This window comes from Meleagris gallopavo, chromosome 4 (assembly GCF_905368555.1).
Source record: "Meleagris gallopavo chromosome 4, MGAL_WU_HG_1.1, whole genome shotgun sequence".
NCBI classification, from domain to species: domain Eukaryota; kingdom Metazoa; phylum Chordata; class Aves; order Galliformes; family Phasianidae; genus Meleagris; species Meleagris gallopavo.
In genome coordinates this window covers 56,804,759-56,824,038 of record NC_139407.1, presented here as the reverse complement: position 1 = coordinate 56,824,038, position 19,280 = coordinate 56,804,759, and the positions used below count along the sequence as shown (strand labels likewise).

Genomic DNA, 19,280 nt, shown 5'->3' with positions numbered 1-19,280 from the left:
CATGTTGTCACATGAGAGAAAACAGCAATGCTTAAAACCCAGAAAGTGCCTTGACTTTAGTTTTCTGGGAATTCTCACTCTTCCTCTTGATCATTCTGAGGTACTCTGAGGACTGTGAACATTTCTGCATCCAAAGGGGAGACGTCCTCACAATACACCTTTTTTGTAATTGCATGAAGTGAGAAATCTCTACAAGAAAATGAAATGCTGTAACTTAGGCTCAAAGAGGAAAAATTCTGCTGGGGCACCCCCACCAGTCCCTATTCAGTAGATCCATGGGTCTGTCCAGAGCACACATGAATTTTGCTTTCAAAAATATCAGAACTGAGTGTTTTGCACTTCTAATATTACTGAAAACTCCTTACAGAAAGCTAAGTATAAAATAGGCAAGGTCAGATAAGCCTGAAGCAAGCAGCTGAATACCCTCACTGTAGAAGTCCCGAGGCCATCTCTTTCAGAGCAAATTCCATTAAAATACAGATTGTATCAGAGTAGAGATGTAGCTTTGTACTTTAAAACCCGCCTATTGTGCAAAAGGCATTAGGCTTATATCAGTCTAGCTAAGATTTTTATGGCAATTTAGATGATGGCAAATTGATAATGTAGAAGTACCTGTTTTATTGAGAATATCACTTTGCTTTTTGTCTGCTTTTCATCATGTGCCATATGTACAGCAGTTGATCAAAGGCTGTGAATGCATTATCTCTTGCCTCACTTATCATTTCTGAGAAAAGATGAGAAGGAGGAGAAGGGAGGGACAGAAGATGATGATCAGAAATAGAAAAGTTTCAAAGTAGATCAAATAAGGCTGTCCATAATTGTTCTCTTTTAATGAAAGGCATCATTAATCAGCTGTAATAGCGGCTAAGAGTGTTGGTGAAACAGCACATAAGATGGAAAGAACAAGAACAAATGTACACTGCATTGCAGCAGACATGCTTCTCATTAGTTTAACTCAAATGTCACTAGTTAATGGGGAAAGCAATTTAGCAACTGTCCTACACAGTAACACTATAGTTTCCTCATCAGCCTCTCTCCAGGCACCTGACCAGTGTACATAAGCAACATCACAACAGCAGACATGGATTGTTTATGAATACTTTCCATACATTCTTTCAATGTCTCCTTCAAAAAAAAAGTGGCTAGGGGGATACATGGAGCTCTACTACTGCCATGCATGAAAAGATTGCCTTGCTTTAGGCTACTCCAGAGGGATTTGAAGCACAGCCAGGGAACAACTAGTAGACAAATGAAACAATGGTATCAATAGTGTAGGTGCAGAAGCCAGAGCACCAATTTGGTGCCAGAAAAGACCCTAAAACTACGCAAAAGAACTGGAAATTAAAAAATTTAAAGATGCTCTAACTCTGTTTCTGCCAAAGTCAAGAAACAGCACCAAGGGGAACCCTGTTTCCTCTGAGCCTTCCCACATTTCCCATGTCTGCACCCATCACAAAGACTATATTAATGGGTAAGAAAATTATCTTTTAAATATTAACATTAAAATAGATATTTTGCATTTATTTGAATATAAATATAACAGACATTATACAGCAATATGAAAACTTACAGAGCAGCAATAGGAAATCCTTAATACTAAGTTCTCAGGCCTTCATTTCATATAGCAAGCAGTATTACATCATCATGTACAGTCCAAGTGATAAGATACTAAACATTAATGGAAATATCTTTAATAAAATGGACTTAAAACAGTAAGGACAGAGGCGATGGAATGAACTGGGGTTCACCCTAACATGTGAAATGTGTGTAAAATGTACCAAAAAGGTTTAGGAAGCAACAGAGATTTTAAAATGCATAGAAAGAGCGATGAGAAATAAAGCTTTGGATTAGCTATGGAATGAGTGCCTTTCCTCCACTGTTGAACTTTTAGAAATTTTTCACACTGAAGAGGACACTTTTCTGGGAAGAATTAAGGTCTCACATCCTAGTAGATCCTTCTGCTTTGCTTGTTATCACTGGAACTTCATTTAATTGACACCTGCTCCTCTGAATTTGCCACACTGTAAAGATGTGAAGGGAGAATTAAAAGAAGACTTCCACACACTCATTGACAGTCATCAAACAGGAACTTTTCCTCCCTCTCTTTAACAACAGAATCTGCTTTTAATGATAACGAAACTGGAAAACCAGAAGTGTATTAAGAACAAAATGTGAAATTAATGTATGAGGAAGGCTATAGAAAAAGACACACGTACAGTTTTTCCTGGTACATCCCTTAGCTGTCAGAAATCCAGTGCTTTCTAAACCAAATATATCTATCTCTGTGTTGGTAGCCCTTCAGGATCTTAGTTTTCCATGTATCAAGGTAATCGCTTTTTGCTGCCAGTTAGATTCCTAGCATCTACTGTCTTGTGGCAAAAGGTAAAGCCTTCTCCAGATCAGTTAAGTCATGTAAGCACTGAGACAGAGAAATTGTGTGAAAGAGTAAATAATTTTTCTATATTTGATTTTTCTATCCCTTTTGCAGTTTCGTAGAGTTTTAGCACCTTCCCTTTTTTTACTCCTTTTCCAAGTTGCAAAACACTGATCTCTCGACACACCAGGCACCTTCCAGAAGAGTCTACTGATCTTACACGACACTGCCATTTGCCAACAGATTTCTAAGAACCAACTGCAGTATTTTTGTTATGTAGCTTAGTTCAGTGTGATTTTGTTTCTTTCTCAGTCTTCATTTAACAAAAAGGAAGAGGGAATCATAGAATCATTAAGGTTAGAGAGACCTTAAAGATCCCATAGTCCAACCACCAACCCATCACCACCATGTCCACTAAATCATGCCACTCATTGCCACATCTACACATTTCTTGAACACCTCCAGGGATGGTGATTCCACCACCTCCCTGGGCAACCTGTGCCAATGTCTCACCAAGAGAGGAAAGTGATTTTTCTTCCTGATCTCTTCAGGTGCCATCATACCTCGGGTGCCTGGGCTTCAGCAGAGACCTTGCTGATGCAATACTAAGAAATAAGCATCAAACAGCCCACAAAGCTGTAGTATTCCTTTTCCATGATTTATGTAAGGGAAAATCACCTTCAAGAGCTCATTATCAAATTACTTTGCTACATTCTAAAAACACTTCAGATAAGGGCCAAATAACCAGCAGTTCCAGTTTCCTTTACAGATACTTCTGATTAACCAACAAGCTTTCCTCTAAGAATGAGCACTGCTAAAACAGTGAAGTGGCTGAAATGCAGTCATTCCACGTGCCAAAGCAAAAATGTACCCTTTCACCTCCAGCACTAGGGAACAGTTGGTTTTCACAGAGAACAAGCAAAAAGTCATGTCCTGCTGATTTGGTTTACTAACTGTGGAACTAAAAATATTCCTCTTGGCTTGTCAGAACAGCTGATCTTGTAATTCACTTTGAGAGCCAAGTGACTTGCCTAAAAAAAATGTCTGTTTTGTTTTTTATCTAAGTGATCTCAATAGGCCAGTACACGGAGCAGATGAAGGAAATCCCTGGCTAAGCTGCAGCTGGACAATATGCCTCCCTCCCACTCTCTTTTAGCATGTATTTGAAAGAAGTCTGCTGATATTTACAATGGGAACCAGATTTTCAAAATGTGTTAATGTATGATGCACGTAGCAAGTGGGATCTGCTGCCTGCACACAGGACAGCCATCAGCCTGTCAACATCTTTGCTCAGAAGTGAGATAGAATTGCTTGCACCCATCTGCCTTTATCTGGAAGCAGACTTCCTCCTCTGTGCTCGGATTAAACCTATGAAAAATCTTTATAGGAGGGGTAACTACCCTACTTCAAAAAAACTTCCTGAACTGTTTTTTTTTTTATTTTCTCTGTTCAACCTTGTATCTTTACTAGTGAAAATGTAGTGAGCACTTACTTTACTATGTAGCACAAAGGTAAAATCTGGCAAACTAAGTTAGTCAGCACTTAGAAATGGTCAAAAGTTGTGCAGCTATTGGAGGCATCTTCTAAAGCAATGGTGATGGGATCCTGATCCAGCCAATTCAAATGTAACTGATGTGAAAGGTTTCCAAGAGCATGATTACACCAGGCTGGAATTAAAGCAGTGTCCAGGTGGCCTGGGTCTTCCTCTGAGCTGCTGCTCTTCAGGTCAGTGGAATGCTGAAGTTGTCTATTCATTCTGAAACTGAAGGCTCATTCTGCCTTGGAAAAACTCTGTTACATATACCAGGGAAAATCATGCTTGTTTAACACTTCATGCCATCTTATTCTAGGGCAGACATATTCATCCACGCTGGATGCTGGATCAGCAGACTACTTTGAGAGCTATCAAGAAAGAGAATTTAAAATTACAAAACTAGAAAACTGAAACAAACTGCTGCAATAATAGCTGGTGAAAGACACAGCACAGATTCATCCCAGTGAATGAGCAGCATGTGATCAACCAGTACACGAGTTTTGTTGGAAGAAATTTCCCTCCTTCCTGTGACCAGTGCATGCCCGCAGTTTGAACCTCAAACATATGACCCTCTCGTTTCTGCCATTTTCCAGCTTCTCCAGTGCAGTCAAAAGCGCATCAGAGCAGGAAAGATCAGCCTGAGCCGCAGTGCACCCAGCTCTGTAGTATTTAGTTTAATTCAGTTCCTCTAATAAAGAGGCTTGTTTTTGTTTAGTTGGGTTTTATTTAATCGTAGAATTGTCATCTGCCAGAAATACAGCCCAAAGAATAATACTTCCATTTAAACACTTTAAATGCCATGAAAGTCTTACCTAGATGCTTGCCTGCCTGCTGGTTTGTTTTTTTGGGTTTTTTTTTTCTTTTTTTTTTTCTTTTTTTTTCTGTTTACAAGGAGAGGGATGCTTAGCTCGATCAGTTTACAGTGGCAGAGAAGAAAAGGCACAGTGCCAACAAGTTTCAAATCAGATCACCATCACAAGCTCTGCTATCTCAGAAGGGGAAAAAAATTAATCTTGCCTGCAGGTGGGCAAAATTCAATGCTGCCAACAAAAATGCAAGCAAAACTGCTTTTACCTCTAAGAAAAGTGTCTGCAGCTGACGCATTATAGTAGCAAACAAGTTCCACATGTCAGGTGAGGAATGCAGTATGGTACTGAAAAAAAAAAGAAATGGCAGGCACCATCTGTATTCTTACAAATTCAGCAGTTGCCTAGAGAATTGCTGCCATTGAAAGAACTAAGATTACTTCTCTGCTATTAATAAGGAATCTTGACAAGACTGAAAAGGGTTTGAAGGAGCTGTCATTAGAGAAATTTACATTCCGCAGCATCTCCCAGTAAAGCAAATGCAGCCGTAAAACCTGTTGGTATTCACCATCTTTTGACTGTCTGCCAAAAGTTTCCAGTCCCTATCCCTAGAAAAGGAAGGGCTGTAGTGGATCTGCATCTTTTTAAAGCTCTTGGGGGGACTGTTCAGCTTTACCTCCTATGAAGACTTCAGTGCAGCTCCAACAGCGAGAGGGGCATCAAGTGTATAAAGGACAGCCTGGCATGAAGCAGCCTTTACATCTGTACAATGAAATCAGGAAAGACTTGCTCTGCAGCCTTGCTGTCAGCATGTGTAAGAAGATACTCCAAAGCAAAGACCACCTGTCTGTATTCACATGCCTCGAGCTGATGGAAAGCATTGTGAAATGAAAGAACAATTAGAGTGATCCCTAAGGAAATCTGCAGTAACTGCAAGATGCAGCATTTTGCATTGGTAGATGCACATTTGCTTACAGATGTGAAAGGATGGAAGGAGGCTATGTCAAGTTCAGTGAAGCCTGGGGGGGCTTTCATTTGCCTGAGCTGCCTGATTGCCTCTGCCTTCTCTCTGCAGAGCGTACCATGAAAGAGAATGGCTTCTGTGGAGTGGCATGCAGGTGAATATGCCAAGCAGCTCATTAGTGTAACGCTGGTGCTTTGCTCATTGTGAAGATGCCAGTTCCCACTCTGATCCTGGAGGGTGTGCAAAGGGCAGGTAAACAGTTAATGAATATGGTTCTTTGAATCCAGCGGCTGAATCTGTGCTGAACTTTTAAATCTTTTATAGCTGTGATATTTCGGAGTCCTAAAAATGAATCAGAACATCTGACAGGTATGCCATGAAGTTCCACATACACACCATTCCAAGATTTAGCACTGAGCATTTACCTTCTGATGTGCTGACAAAGGGAAAGTGGTTTATGCAGAGGTCTTTGGGCTATTTCGCATCTAAAAGAAACTGGTAAATCTGAGCTTTTTTACTGTTTCTTTTCTCACATAGAAAAATTCCATTGAAATACATGTAGTGGTTTCCCAGTACTACCACAAGAAAAAGGTTACTTCATTAATAAAATAATGTTGGCGCTTGAAGGCTTAATATATGCATTACTGAGGAGGTGGCACTCAAGGTTAATATTGAAATACAGCCAGCAATGTCCCAAATGTTAAACTAATCTCTATACTTACATTGCCCAGTTCATCTCAAAGCTCCTTCCTTGCTAAACAAACAGGGAACATTTAGCCAGCCTGAATTACTGCTACAATTGCAATGAACTCCTTAGTGGCATCTATTTACCATCCTTCAGTAAAACTGCCTGTTTTGATGATCAGAAAACCATGTATTTCCTGGGCAAGAAGTATCAAGCTTTATAAGGAATTTCTTATTTTTCCAGCGCCAAAGAAAAATGGGAATGTAATGTTTCATTTTGATACAAAGCAGCATTGCTGCTAAGGTTTCCTCTTTTAAGTATAAAGATTCCCGAGCTATGTCTGAACCTATACAGATACCTCCTGAAACCCTAGGATTCACTCAAAACCCCTTTTTCCACACCCACACACAGATGCTATAAGCTTTGTTTTTCCTATAGTGAAGCCAACTCAACACCAGCTACTGTCTCCATCTACTACAAAACCAACATGGAGATTTTAAAGACCTGTATGGATGATGCCCTGAGCAACCTGGTCAGATCAGCTTTGTGAGAGGGTAAGACTAGAGTTCTTTCCATCCTAATTTCCATCCTAGAATCATAGAATGGCTTGAGTTTGAAGGGACATTAAAGCCCATCCAGTTCCAACTCCCTTGCCATGGGCTAGTTGCCACCTATCGGATTAGGCTGCCCAGGATCCCATCCAACCTGGCCTTGAACATCTGCAGGGATGATGCATCCATGACTTTTCTGGGCCACCAGAGGTGGATGCAGATCAAGAATTGTTGACAAAGTTGCAAATCTATTGTGCTAAGGCAGGGTGTGGGTTTTTTTGTTTACTTTTGTGATGTGATATTAGCAACTCCTGAATCTCATCTAGACATCTTCAGCTGCGCCTGAAGCCCCATTACAGCAGTTTAAGCACCTCTTTCCATCACTATAGAGATATATTCTGACTCCGAAGCAGACATTTCTGTTCAGGCCCATATCCATATGAAATATCTATAAGAAAAGAAAAATAGACATTCACAACAAAAATCTGGCAAGAAGAAAATAAATATTTCTGCCCCTTCCTTGACTTGAGTAAATATACACAGAGAAGCAATTAAAGAAGGCTTAACTTAAATTGGTTTTCCAGATGAACAATGGTTTGGATAGTAGTGATTGCATATATAACATTTATTGCTTGGGTTAATGATACTCCCTTCCAATTCTCCTTAATCCCATTACAAAGTCAATAAATATCTCTTTTTTTCCTAGTGCTCTTCTCCAGCAATGTTTAGAAAAAGTGAGAAGAAGGGAAGGGAAGGGAAAACTGAAAGAGGAGAGTGAATTTAGAATTCAGATTTGAGGAAGCTGCTATCTCATCTGATCTCAGAATTCTTTCAGTTGCTTTTCAGCAGTTCACTCCAAAGAGTGTCACATACAAATGTATTATGCATCTCCAAAGGACTCTTGGCATAAAGAATCTAGCAGCATATAACAAAAAATCCCCATAGTGACCTCTGCATCCCAGCACAGTATGAATGCTAAAGATACATGGAGTTGTTACACCTCCATGCAGGTTTCTTAACACTGCATTAGATTACAAAAAATTTTGCAACCTTCTAAAGATCTCCAATTCCTCATCTTTCAGCTGCTGATCTTTGAAATATGACAAGAGTAAAATCCTAACGGTCATTAGCTGTCTACATCTACAAATATGTTTGCATATCTGTATGCCTGTATATATAAACATACATATGCATGATCCTTTTGATAAAATATCCATTAAAAAATAGAGAGATATCCTCACCATATACATTATTAAGTCAAGTTTATTTATAGTCATAATCATAACACATAAACAAAAATTAGTCCATCTCAAAGACAACAGGATGGATTGAACATTTTTTTTTTTGCCTGATCTATTTTATCTTAAAGACTTTGCTGTCTTTTGCTATTATCACTGTCTTTAGTTAGTTTAGAAAATGTGTATCCACATTCTTGCACATTTTTGCGACTTTTTTTAAAGAATACCTCTATTAAAATACCATCAGAGCACAATCTGGTTTTGTTATGTTCGTTGACAATCAACAAAGCTTTTTTTGTTCCTTGAATTGCGCTTATCAGCTAAACCACAAGTGGGAAGCATAACAAATGCTCCAGAGCAATGTCATCAGATACAGAAACTTTGTGATTGCTCCTATCCAATGAGCTCTTTATGAAACTGCAGGTTGCAAAAGATTAAAATTCTGCCTTGACTGGGTTTATTTTTTAATAAAGAGGGGAAAAAGGAACAGGGAGCCTTGGGAGGATCAGAAGAACAGATTACCTGTCTACAGAAATACTGGTTATGTATCATTAACTCCAGTGAAGCTATTCATAGTTAAATCTGAAAAATGCCCAAGTTGACATTCCTTCCTCCCATGCTGTCGGGGGGGAGGCCAGACACAAGATTTTCCACTTCATCTCCCAGTTTCCTTTTATATAGAGACTCTCAGCAAACTGCCTGTGTTGCCACAACAGAGACCTTGAACCTTCAAAGCTATCTACAGAGACAGACCCTTATCCCCGATCAATACGGATCAGCAAAGAGGCATTGGCTGCCCAGAGATATCTCTTTGCAGGACTGGGACTTATGTTTTCAGTGACTGAATTTACTTTTCAAAAAGGGGCAGAATGTCATTGCCAATTGGTGTCTGCAAAACAAGCTAAAAGAATCTCATTTTCATAGAACAATAAGACAGGGGAGATGCTCTCTTTTGAGAATCAGTCATAACCATGGCAGCTAGCTGTACACTCACCTCCAAATCCTTTTCTGCATCAGGAAGTAAGGCATGGCTAATGGGAGAGGAGGTGATTTTTCTCCAGAAGAGTTTGTTCGGTATTAGGTCCAATGTGAATATCAACATGCATGACCTAAAGGAGAAAAAGCCACATTATTTTGTTTTTTATATAATGCTAAGCACTGACAAAAAAGAGAGAATAATGCAGTAATTCAAAGCATGAGCAGACAGAAACAAAATAGACATCTGCTTGAATATATGCCATCTGAGAGAAAAATTACTCACTCTGTGGATGCTGAGGAGGAGTGGAAAGCAAAAAAGTGTAACTGATGGAAATCAACACTGAAAGGTAGAAGTTAGGCTCAACTAAATGCTTAAAAACAGTCCTGAAAACCAGAGCCTGGAATGTTCCCATCAACTTTTTCCACAAAGATTTTTTTATATCTAAGGTCCAGAATGCCTGTGTGGCTCTGCAGCTGGGAGTTGGGTAAAGGCAGATGGAGGGAAAGGAAGAAAGAACAGCCATAATTCCAAAGAGGCACTGAAATTTTAAGGTTCAAAAAATGGCACCTATGCAGTGGGAAAACAGGTGAGGAAGAGAAGAGGAGGAGCAAAAGGAACAGGCTGCAGAGACAGCAATATTGCAAGGAGAGCATGTGTCTTCTCTGGACCGAGAAGGAAGATGTAAACTGGTTCAGATCAGGGTGCTAACGGAATAATTTTCTCCTACAGATGAGTTGCCTCTATTAAATATGCAGGGGCCAAGTGAACAAGATCCGTAGAGAATGTTGAAGTGTTGTAATAACAGGAATGTGAGGACAAAATAAAGGGAAGAATGTAGGTGCAAGCAAATGTCAAAATTGAAATTAAATAATATGATAAAACTTCTCTGATAGCCAAAAGAGAGCAACATTACATGGACTGGAAATGCTTCCTATGAATGTCCACAGAACTATAACATATTCCTCTCAACTTCTTTCTCTACATTGGTAGATGTAAAATAGATGTAAGTTTCATACTGCAGAGACCACAACCAAAACTCAGGTTGCAGTTCTGATTTATGAAAGGTCAACAACTGTGAATATAGCCTAATACGTAGCAAGAGAGCATGACTGCTGCATCACTGGTACTGAGCTCCCAATGGCTGTAGGGGGAGAGTATATCATACATCCATGGTCAGTATCCATATATCCACAGTCAGTATCCATACGATAAGAATGCAATATGAATCAAATACATTTGTGCTGCCTACTCAGCAAAGCTACTCTTTGTGTTTTGCTTCATGAAATATCATTCAGTGTTGATTACTGATATTGCAGAGCTGATTAGCCAGACTACAGGCAAGCTGCTTAAAGCTGAAAGGATGTGAACAGAACTCTTAAAATAGTCTAGAGGCAGAAAACAAATATCTCTTCTTGACCCTTGGGGACAGAAGTGTTTCTGTGCATGACACATAGCCAGTGTGACACATCACCACATGTGATTTGGACAAAGGTCTCCACCAAAATAATATTTCTGTTCTTATAACCTTGGAAGTAAATTCAGGTTTTTTTCTATTAGCCCTGGAAGTTTTTCAGCCTAAACAAATTGGGGGCAGGTCTATCTTCTGTAGAGCCTTTAGGAAGAATATAAATACAATTTTGGGATGTATATCCTGCAAAGTCTCATTCATATTTCCTTGTCAGGGAGGGAGAATGCGCACATACACACAGTCTCAAAATGAAGCAGAATCACAGAATCAGAGAATTGTAGGGGTTGGAAGGGACCTCTAGAGATCATCGAAATCAACCCCCCTGCCAAAGCAGGTTCCCTACACCAGGTCGCACAGGTAGGCGTCCAGGCGAGACTTGAATATCTCCAGAGAAGGAGACTCCACACCTCCCTGGGCAGCCTGTTCCAGTGCTCCGTCACCCTCACCGTGAAGAAGTTCTTACGCACATTCGTGCGAAACTTCCTGTGCTGCAGCTTATGTCCGTTTCCCCTCGTCCTGTCTCCATGTACCACTGAAAAGAGACTGGCCTCACCGCTATGGCCGCCACACCTCAGATATTTATAAACCTGGATCAGGTCCCCTCTCAGTCTTCTTTTCTCAAGGCTAAATAGACCCAGCTCACTTAGCCTTTCTTCATAGGGGAGATGCTCCAGGCCCTTCACCATCTTTGTGGCCCTCCGCTGGACTCTTTCCAAGAGATCCCTGTCTTTTTTGTACTGGGGAGCCCAGAACTGGACACAGTACTCCAGATGAGGCCTTACCAGGGCAGAGTAGAGGGGGAGGATCACCTCCCTCAACCTGCTGGACACGCTCTTTTTAATGCATCCCAGAATGCCATTGGCCTTTTTGGCCACGAGGGCACACTGCTGGCTCATGGCCAACCTGTCGTCCACCAGGACGCCCAGGTCCCTGCAACCAGGGATTATGCACCATGCAATTGAATGCTGGAACACCTCCTGGAAAGAAGGTGCCCATCCATCTCTTCTGTCTGACACTGGACCCTTGAGATTAGACTCAAATAGTCAATTGGTTGTACGGTCTGCAGAGGCAGGGACAGCTTCACTTTCAAAGCCAGTCAGCACGGAGGGGCCAACATCACTGTAGTTGTTATAAATTTTCACTTGCATGAGGGAGTCACACATCTCCTCTATAACTCCACATAGCTCTCATGAGTATAAAAACCCACCCTCAACATTTAGGCAAGAGCAGTAACAATGTAAGGAAGTTAAAGGCACCAGGCACTCTGGATCAAGCAGTCACATGGTGACCATATTCACTTACTTCAAGGAACCACAGACTTTGGAGATTTTCTTGAGATATCATTCCTTTGTTCGTTTGTTCCTTCTGCTTCATTGTAATCGGCCACATACAACCTCTGGTATTCCTGGCTGCACGTTATTCTGAACCTTTCTTAAACATGTTTCATGGTATCCCTTCCTATGTAGGTCAGTACACTGCACGCTGATTTTTTTCTAAACAGACCTTGAGCCTTAGAATATAAGAAAGATGTTTTGTTGTTGTTTTTTTTTTCCTTCAGCCAGAAATGTGACGATCTCCTTCCAAGCAGAAATCAATTATTTAAAAAAAGAAAAAAACTGTATCGGATTGTTCCTTCTTTTTCTTATTTTCCCTTTGAAATAAGAAAAGAATTTCTGAATTTGAGTGTGATTGTGTTATATTAAAACCACAACTCATTACCTATGGAAGAAAGCCAGTGAGAAGAGACTTTCAAACTAAAAGGAGTTTGTCATGCTCTCACAAAGAGGGACAGAAGAAAATTCTGGAGGAAAAAAAAAAAAAAAGATAAAAGCACTTATTTAGTGTAGCAGTTCTCCCTTCCTCATAGGAAGCAGTAATAATACTCAAACAGTGCTTACAACAAGGTCCCACATAATTCCTACAGAACACCACATAATCAGTGTCCTGTTTCTGTCCCAGCAGTTCCTCAGCTGGTTACACAAGTCCTCTGGTTGAAGTCATGGGCGGTTTCATCTGAGTGACAGCAGAATAAGCACTGGGAATCAAGAGCTCCTGCAGACAAAAACGGTCATAGTAAAAAACAATCAAACCAAACCAACCAACCAAACAAAAAACCCTAAAAATTTCAATTGATTGAGGCATTCTCTACCTTGAAAAATGCCAGAATTAAAAGCTTATGTAGAATCCTCCCATTAATATCTATGCAAATGGTATTTCTCATTTCAATCTCATTGCCTGATGGTAACTTTATATCAGGATTTTGGGGACCTTTTTGTTTTGCACACCCATATCTTTTCTACCACCACTTTACTCTTCTTGTATAATTCATCAAGTACTAGTGGAGTTCATACATTATCTCAAAAGTTCTCCTAAACATCTCTTACTATCATAGAATGGCTTAGCTTGGAAGAGTCCTTATAGATCATCCAGTTCCATACTCCCTGCCATGGGCAGGGCTGCCATCCAGCAGCTCAGGCTACCCACGGCCCCATCCAACCTGGCCTTGAACACCTCAAGGGATGGGATATTCACAGCTTCTCCGGGAAGTCTGTTCCAGTCTCTGGGCAACATGCTGCAGTATATATATGTCTAGAATCCACCTGTCCTTGGAGAAAGAGAGGGCTGGAGAACTTTCTTCTGTATTATGATGACCTACCTGGCATTCAGGTCTACTTGAGTGCAAAATCCTTTGTTTCAGATTCATTCATTCTATTTGGCTAAATACTAGCATTAGAGCTATCATTTTTTAGAGTCTATACCCCATAAGCTTTCTATGACATGCAGACACAAAAACCCTGAGGCCGATGGCTCTCCAACAGCCTAGGAAAAAAGCTGCTAGAAACAAGGCTGAAAGGCTGTCAGGAAAATGGGGGATTTTTTTTCTGAGATTTTTTCCATTATTAAGTGCATCTTACATTGCCCAGCACTAACAAGTAAACATGCAGTAGGGGTCCAAATTTAATCTTCTGCATATGCCATGTGGATGATCTGTGAAATTTAGAAGTAGATTTTCTCCTGTTAAACTGAAACAGGTGGGTGTTGAGATGACTGCTTTGTCTATGATTCAGTCTTGTAGCATTAAAAAATATTCTCCGCAAACTATCCTCGCTGCATATCAGGGAAGATTTTTCCTGAAAACCAGATGGGGACTTTGTGCAGAATCTGAAAAGCAAGCTTCCCTTACAGCAGTCATTTCAGTAGCACTGCGCTCTCCCCCACTGACTTCTTTGTCCCAGTGTTCTTGAAGCCAATTTCATTATGCAACTTTCCAAAGCTCTTGGGCAATCTGCTTTCATTCTCTGGCTTTCCTTTCCTTATCAGTATTTATGTCTTAACTCCAGTACCTCATTCTTTACACGTGGCATGTCCCTCTTTCTAATGCTTGATTACTTTTTGCGCTCACTTATTCAGAGTGACCTTTTTCACTCCTAGTGTATTTATCGCTAGATGGCTCTCATAACCCTTGGGCATACTGTCATTTATCTTTCTACCCCTTCTATTCCCTACCCTTCCAATGTGGCTTTGCTCAGTGTCCCTTTTGTTCCTCCAAACATTGTGCTGCTGAAAGCAAAGCATTTTAAATATTGAAAAAAACATAATCATTAATTGTTTGTTGCCTCACTGCTTCTACTGTCTTATGTTTCCAGTTGTTGCATTTGCACAGGGAAAGAACAGCTGTACGCTTTCAACGTGAGTGACTTAAATTTTGTATTAAGGAAACCAGCAGAAAGGCAGAACTGGGAGTATGGCACTGCAAAGGGTAGTTCCTTTGTGATGTGGCTGGGTAGGCAGATGCCAGCCAGCAGAGGAGACAGCACAAAAAAGGCAAATAGCATCACGCTTTCAGTAATTCACCTGCTGTACCTTAACCATGAGAAAACTAAGGCTAGAGCTCATTCATTTTCTAGTGAGGTATTGGAACAGGCTGCCAAGGAAGGTGGTGGAGTCACCGTTCTTGGAGGTGTTCAAGGGAAGAGAAGGTATGTCATTGAGAGACATGGTTAGTGAGCATGGTGGTGATGGCTTTATGGCTGGACCAGATCTTAGAGGTCTTTCCAACCTTAGTGATTCTATGATTTAAAGAGAAATTCTGAACACAACATCTAGGTCCTAATGACCTTTAACATTTTTGAACCAAAGCTTCACAAAGCAGTGCAAACTTAATTTCATTCCTTACTTCCAATCCTCATGCATTATGAAGGGAATTAACCACACATTATGTTGGAAATCATATTGTTCAGTTCCTTAATGTACCTTTTTCTATTTAAATCTAGCAAAAGCTGCTGCTCAAATCCTAATTTCAAGGTCACTTCATGAAAAATGGATTAGACACTATGTGAAGAAGGACAAGCATATTTTGTACCCAGTACCAGTAGAGGCCCAGGACCTAACCTGGCAATTTCAGTGCCTCCGGTATTTTTCTGGTCACAGCAGACAATATTTTTGAACTCCAATTTCAAATGCTTCAGGATGGAATCCAAGAGCAGGGTTTCTCCTTACGTGTATGATTAGTCTGTAAAATCTGGCCTTTCATTCTCTACCAGAAGGTAACGTGAAATCTCATTTTCTTCCCACATTAAGGCATCACATAACCTGAACAATTACCAAGAATTTTCCTACTCAATCAAGATGCAAAGTGCAAAATGGAAACTATGGCAAGGAGTAAGCAGTCAACTGCTCTTGTTGCCTGAGCTGAGGTGCAGTAACACATCCACTGAAAATACATTTTCAGCACAGATAAACAGCATCACAAAATATAATCATACTGAATAGAACGCTACATATTTATTTAAGGATGTTTAATCCCTGAAAAAAAAAAAAAAAAAAAAACCTTAAAAATTAAAACACACAGTAACACAGATATACATGCTCAGTGACTGATATCTATTGCCAGAATTTTAGTCTCTTAGGGTAAAATTGCAAGAATTGTCAAGTAAACTTTCTCTATTACAGAGCACAGTTGCTACCAAGCAACCAAAGCAATCTAGAAGTCCTGCCACTCTTTGAATCTCCTTTTCCACTTGGAGTTCACATTACTTCCTACCAGCCCTGGCAGCAGCTGTGGCATCACCCTTCCTTCCCCTAAGCAGTATTTGGAGCCTTTCTATGACTAGACTAATAGGATAATCATCCTGGATTCTTCTCTCTCTGCTTTTGTTGGGCTGATGCTAACAGATTTCCAGAAATAGCAGCGTGCACCTCTCAGAGCCGGTGTTTCAGGCTGCCTGCAGGCTCAGGATGCATTGGTTTGCAATTAAATTCATAAAGTCACGTTTCCCCCTGCAACTTTAGCTAATAGAAATTTGCTTATTATTATGAATATAAGTTTAAATAATGTCATATTCTGAGCTAGAGCTGTAAGCAGGGTCACTTAGTACCTGTGGTTTTACCAGTAGAGACAGTTTGGAATTCAGTTCTGTAAAACATCAGGCAGCAGCAAATAGCATGACTGCTAGTCTCATTTTCCTGCTCTTACCATAATTTAACAGTTTTGCTGTAGCTGGACGGCAGCAGAGAGGAATTCACAGGATACATCCCCCCAAAATAAAATGAACAGTAACACGTTACAGGCTTTTTCATTGGACTGCAAATCCTCATGTAGTATTTCTAGTATTTCAATGGTTCAATAATACTTTCTTTTTTTTCATTCTTATTAAATGAGCATCTTACCCCTTTCATGCATTTACATTGATCAGAAGCATTAGTGTCTTCTACTATGGTGCAAATTTCACTGACTATAAAAAAAAAAAAAAAAGAAAGAAAGAAAGAAAAAAAGAAAAAAAGAAAAAGCAAGCAAAGTACCAGTGTAAAATAATGAAATATTAATATCCTGTTTGGAAACTGTGTGATTCAATCAGCACTGCTTTCACGCTCTGAGTTACATGCAAAGGATGTGGCAACCCCAAATGAACTCATGTCATTCTCTATATCCTGTCTTTTTTTTTTTCTAGAGACAGAAATTATACCCTATAAATATCCATTACTTTTGGCCATGGTCTGATGGGGTAAAATCCATGAGAATATGAGAATCACACTTTTTTTCTTCTCTTTGGTTACTGTTTTGCTCTGTGCTTTTTGCACGTGAATGATACTGTTTTGGCTGCTCCTAGAAGCAACCAGCTGTCTCTGGGCTCAGAGTAGGTGACTCTCAGGTGACAGAACGGTTGGTGATGAAGCCTTTTGATTTTGATACCTAAATGAAGATGCAGGAATCCTGTTGGAGTTAACATCAGAGCCATCAGTTCCTGCAGGTCTCCCATCTGCCCTAGTCCTCGTGTTCAAGCACATCCTCATGGCAAAGCCTAACGCTGAACAGGTAGAAGTTCAAGGAAACATAATTTGTGTGTCAAAAATTTAAAATGGTGAGAGATGCAAGTTAACAGATAATCCACCTTTCAACCCAAAACACCCACCAATATCAGATCTCCTTGTCTCTAGAGAAATAAAAAATGGATCACGAGGACTGACAGACGCAGGTCCATGAGTGCAAGGACAGCAAAAAAAAGCAGTAGCAACTACTCTAACTTCAGGAGGATTTTAATATGTACTTTAAATATAATTTAAATGTAAAATAATCTTAGGAACTCCCAGACTAATTTCTACAGTTTGAATTATTTAGAAAACACGGTTTCCTCCCATGGATTCTTCCCTTAGGTAATTGATAAATATTTATAACCCAGACTCCCCGTTAATGAAGATTTTGCCTGGGAATAGCAATTAAGAGTCTTTGTCAAAATCCCAAATTGAAAATAACTGTCATTCAAGTGTTATTGTTTTTGAGTATGTGTAAAATGTTGCCTTCCAAGATCCAAGGAAAAAATCTTTGTTGGCAAGTTGTTTGAAACAATGCCTAACTGAATGTGAATGGGCTTGCCTTCACAGCATACCAATGAGGTGGAAGTGGCAATCAGGTGTGACTTGTTTAACAAATTAACAATATGTTTCTCTAATAAGAAATTTGTTGCTCTTCATTCTGCATTGAAGATTTGCAGCTACTTTAAAAGATCTGCAGAGACTTTCAACATAATTAAGGTTAAATTTACTTTGAAATTCATAATGGCCATATAAAAGCAAACTGGTAATATTGTACATCTAGAAAATCACACTTTCATGAAATTCCTTGAGCCTTTTGTTAAGGGTGAGTCATTTATATCCAAAAAAAATAAATGAGAATTCATTAAACTATCAGTAACAGCTGTATCTAATTCTGAGGTTTTTGTGTTAAAGAAAAAAAAACAACAATAATCAGATGTCTTAATCTTGCTCTTATTTGATTTGTAAGTACTTCTGAAGATGAGAGAAAAGCAAATGTGAGGTTGTACAGATAACCATAATTCATTTTATACTAAGCTGCCAATCTTATCCTGTTCGCTAATTCTGCAAATCACTGCAGTATTTATCTGGCTCCTGTGAGCGGACATTTCTGAGCAAGTTTTGTCTAATCATAGATTTCTGTGCTTACTCCTTCCCCATCTAAGCAGCTGAGATGTGGAGGCTTATGTGTCAATATGTTACTTTTTTTCCCCATAGCCTGCATCATTCCAAAGCTGCAGAAATATCTGATGAAGGACCATAAACCAGAAGAGCTTCTCAGTGAGTTGTGCTAATTTACAAGCCTTGATGTTCTTGATATTGATAGCTTTTGGGTTTGGTTGATTTATTTATTTTAAGATTTCCAAACATCTTTATGCTGTGTGGATACGAAAGGCACGTACATTATTCAGTTCTTCCCTCTGTAGCAGGTAAGTGTTGTTTAGCATACACTCAAACATGTTTAAAGAAAATTTGACAAGTATTCATAAAACATACCCGTAACAGGCCATTTTTCTAAATCATGTTAGATTTCATATTTTTTCTTAGAAAAGATGCTTATCCAAATAAATGTAGAACTCAAGTAAGACACCTCTATTTTTGTCAGTGCTTTAGGTTTTGTAGGTAAGTAATTAAGCTTATAAAAATTATTTGCAAAATCTGTGCTATGGAGAAAAGAAATATTAAAACACACTGAAAACCAGTCTGCTTTGAAGCATACTAGTGTGATGAACCTCCTGAGAAGGAGAATATTTTTGATGAAGTAATCCTAATTCAACCTCTACAGAATAAGAAAGTCTTCTAAGCGCTTTTTTATCAGTGATCATTTCAATTTTGCAAATGTTTACATGTTAAATCACATAGTAAAGGAATCGAACCTCTCCTCTGAGTTGTCTGTTTTTTTGTTTTTTTTTTTCCCCCTAGTTGATTTATACTTCTGAATCTCCTCTAGAGTAAGCCAGCTACAGCTTCCCTTTAGATACTGTTCTTACCCTAAATGTACTTACTTTTTGTAGTCAAAGTTTTTCATGATTTCCCTTCTAAATATTCCTTTCCTCCTTTGAATCTCATTTCTCTGTTCATTTTATCCCTTTGCGTACCTTCAAATTCTCACCTTCCTCAACGTGTGGATTCCTCCCACCTTCCCCACGTAGAATCTCTCCATGTTTTTTAAACTCTCACACAGAACTCGTTGGCTCCAGGGACTGGGTTCATCACTGGCATCCTAGAATAGCTGAGGCTTTAATGGCAAGTGGAAACAAGACCCCCGTTTGTAAACATGGCAAAAATCAGTTGAATTAATCCCAGCACCAGTGACCAGAAAGGATCACAATATTATCAGCACAGCCCTCTACTTTTCCCTTTTAGTA

The 19,280-nt window shown here is 39.5% G+C and overlaps 1 long non-coding RNA gene across 1 annotated transcript; it reads right to left on the bottom strand.

Annotated features, from left to right (window-relative positions):
- Positions 1 to 1,704: 1,704 nt before the first annotated feature.
- Positions 1,705 to 9,268, bottom strand: LOC146544521 (uncharacterized). The gene is made up of 3 exons (XR_014882791.1): positions 9,147 to 9,268; positions 4,983 to 7,362; positions 1,705 to 4,276 (listed from the first exon to the last, which is right to left on the bottom strand). It is a non-coding gene; the product is annotated as an uncharacterized LOC146544521 (long non-coding RNA).
- Positions 9,269 to 19,280: the final 10,012 nt, after the last annotated feature.